Source organism: Loxodonta africana, chromosome 21 (genome assembly GCF_030014295.1).
Source record: "Loxodonta africana isolate mLoxAfr1 chromosome 21, mLoxAfr1.hap2, whole genome shotgun sequence".
NCBI lineage: Eukaryota > Metazoa > Chordata > Mammalia > Proboscidea > Elephantidae > Loxodonta > Loxodonta africana.
The window spans coordinates 29,335,572-29,337,932 of NC_087362.1; the positions used below are offsets into that span (position 1 = coordinate 29,335,572).

Genomic DNA, 2,361 nt, shown 5'->3' on the forward strand with positions numbered 1-2,361 from the left:
TTCTACTCATTAGTTTTTCCGTTTTAGTTCTTCTGGACAACTACACAGATGCATTTAAAAGAGGACTCTGACTTACCGGAGACTCGATTCATTTCACTGTGGCTTAAATTGGCAAACTATAAGTACTGCACAAATGCTCATCCAACTTTTCCATGTCTTGTGTAACTGAATAGTAAAATAAAAGACCATCTCCAGCATAAATATGGCTTTGATTCGCAACGGCACTTTACCTTTCTTTTACATTAAACAAACACCAAGAAGCTCTCATGGTAAGTTTTGCAGATTTTTGGGAAGCTCTCAAGGGCCGAGTTCTCCAGACGTGACCAGTTGTGACCTGTCTTGCTGAATGTCACTGTCAACAGCGAAGTGGAGGTTTACGTGCACCGTTCAATTGTAACAACATCCTGTATTATTAATGTGGAAAAAGTGAAGCTTAGCGGGATTGGGTGAGTCACCCAAACACTGGCGAGAGTCAAGGACGGCTGGGAACCGCGTTCGGAATCCACTAGACAAGCCTCCGTTCTCCACAAGCGCCTCAGACCCGGAACGGCAGAGCACACGGCGGGGCTCGTCTTCTCTACTCCCTCCCCGCCACCCATGGTTTCTATCACCCGAGTGCCCACGTCCATCCTGAAGGTATCCAACTGGAAATCAAGTCAAAAGTCTCATGGCGGACACGGCTCTCCCGAGCCCGGTCGGCTAAGCCAGCTGCTGCGCGGCGCCCGGCCTGGGACCGCCACACTCCACGAGGCCGATGCCAGGAGGGCCCAACTGCTGGACAGCGCCACCGTGGCCGCGCCGGCCCAAGGGCCGGCGGACCTGACCCAAAAAGACAGGCGGCGGGCGAGAGGCGACGGCTCCACGTCGCGGGGGAGCTCGGCTACACACGACTGACATTGTCCGCCAGGCCCTTCAATATCGGGCCTTGTTTCCCGACCGTTCTCCTCTTTGCTTGCGTCACTTGGAAAGACCAATCGTCACGTTCGAGAACGAAAGACCCGCCTCCTTCACGAAGCACATTGCCAATTCAGTTGTTGGCTACCTAGCGTCCCGTGCGCCTTTACGCACTGCGGAGACCAATCCTTGCCGGGACGTGCTTCTAGTCCCGCCCCAGGTCTGCATAGAAGCTGTCACTCTCTTTCTCACCCTTTCACCCGCGTTAGGGCACTTCCTTCCCGACGCCGTGACGTACGCAGGCCCTGGTGCTCGGCCGGGGCGGACCAATGGCGGTGGCGGATACGGCGGGCCAATGGGCGGGAGTGTTTCATGCGGCGGGCGCCCGCCGCAGCCGCCGCTGGGTCCTGAAGCCAGAGGCCGCCCAGAGACGGTGCGCGATGGACCGAGGGCCCCAGCCGGGGAGGCGCCGCCGCCGAGCCCGCGGCCAGACGCCCCCTCAGTAGAGCCCGTGCCCGAGCGGCCCCGGCGCCCGCCCGAGCTCTGGGCCGCGTGAAGGGCGGGCTCTCCTGCCGCCCGGCTCGCGGCCTCGGAGACCGCGCCGCCGCCGCCGCCGCCTTCCCGCTCGGGCCGCGCGGCCCGGGAGACGCGGCCGCGGGCTGCATGGGCAGTGCCCGCGCCCCGCCGTCTAGCCGCCGCGGAGCCGCGCAGCGCTCGGAGCCGGGTGAGAGGCAACGTCGGCCTGGGGCGGGGGTCGGGGCGGGCGCCGGGGCACTCGGGTGGCCTCGCGGCCTGCAGGCCCTCCCCGCCGGGTGGAGCGGTGCTGCCGGGCCCGGGGCCGCCGTGAGGGGGTCGAAGGTGGGCCCAGGGCTGCCGTGAGGGGGTCGAGGGTGGGCCTGGGGCCAATGTGAGGAGCCGACGGTGGGTTTGGGGGCCGCCGTGAGGGGGTCGAGGGTGGGCCGGGGGCCGCCGTGAAGGGGTCGAGGGTGGGCCGGGGGCCGCCGTGAGGGGGCCGAGGGTGGGCCGGGGGCCGCCGTGAGGGGGTCGAGGGTGGGCCCGGGGCCGCCATGAGAGCCCGACAGTGAGCTCTGAGGCTGCTGTGAGGGGGTTGAGGGTGGGTTCCGGGTGGCCTGGGCACCTGGAGAGCGAGGGCGCCGACCTCTGACCCGCGGGAGGGGCGCCTTCCCCATGTTGATTGTGGTTGTTATTCCCAGCGTCCCTATTATTATCGCTGTTTTGAAATGGGAACAGGCGGCTCTTGGGCTCCGAGCCGGAGGGGGCGGGCGAGCTGGGGGCCGGAGAGAGAGTGGGGGCGCCGGGGTTGCAGGAGGCGCGCGTAGGCCCGAGGAGGGGCTGGAATGCGGGGCGGCGGGGAGGGGGGGGGACACTGCGGGGGGAGGGGAGGGGAGGCGGGCCTGGGGGGCGGGTGGGAGGGGAGCGGTGGCGGTGGCGGCTGCAACAGCAGCC

At 65.8% G+C, this 2,361-nt stretch overlaps 1 protein-coding gene across 5 annotated transcripts in view; it reads left to right on the forward strand.

The window, feature by feature from the left end:
• Positions 1 to 1,489: 1,489 nt before the first annotated feature.
• The window catches only part of ANKRD11 (ankyrin repeat domain containing 11), a 281,034-nt gene continuing 280,162 nt past the window's right edge, over positions 1,490 to 2,361 (forward strand). For all 5 annotated transcript variants that reach the window (XM_064273643.1, XM_064273645.1, XM_064273646.1 and 2 more), the window contains exon 1: positions 1,490 to 1,618. The gene's annotated coding sequence lies outside the window, so the exon portion shown is untranslated. The remainder of the gene's footprint in view (positions 1,619 to 2,361) is intronic.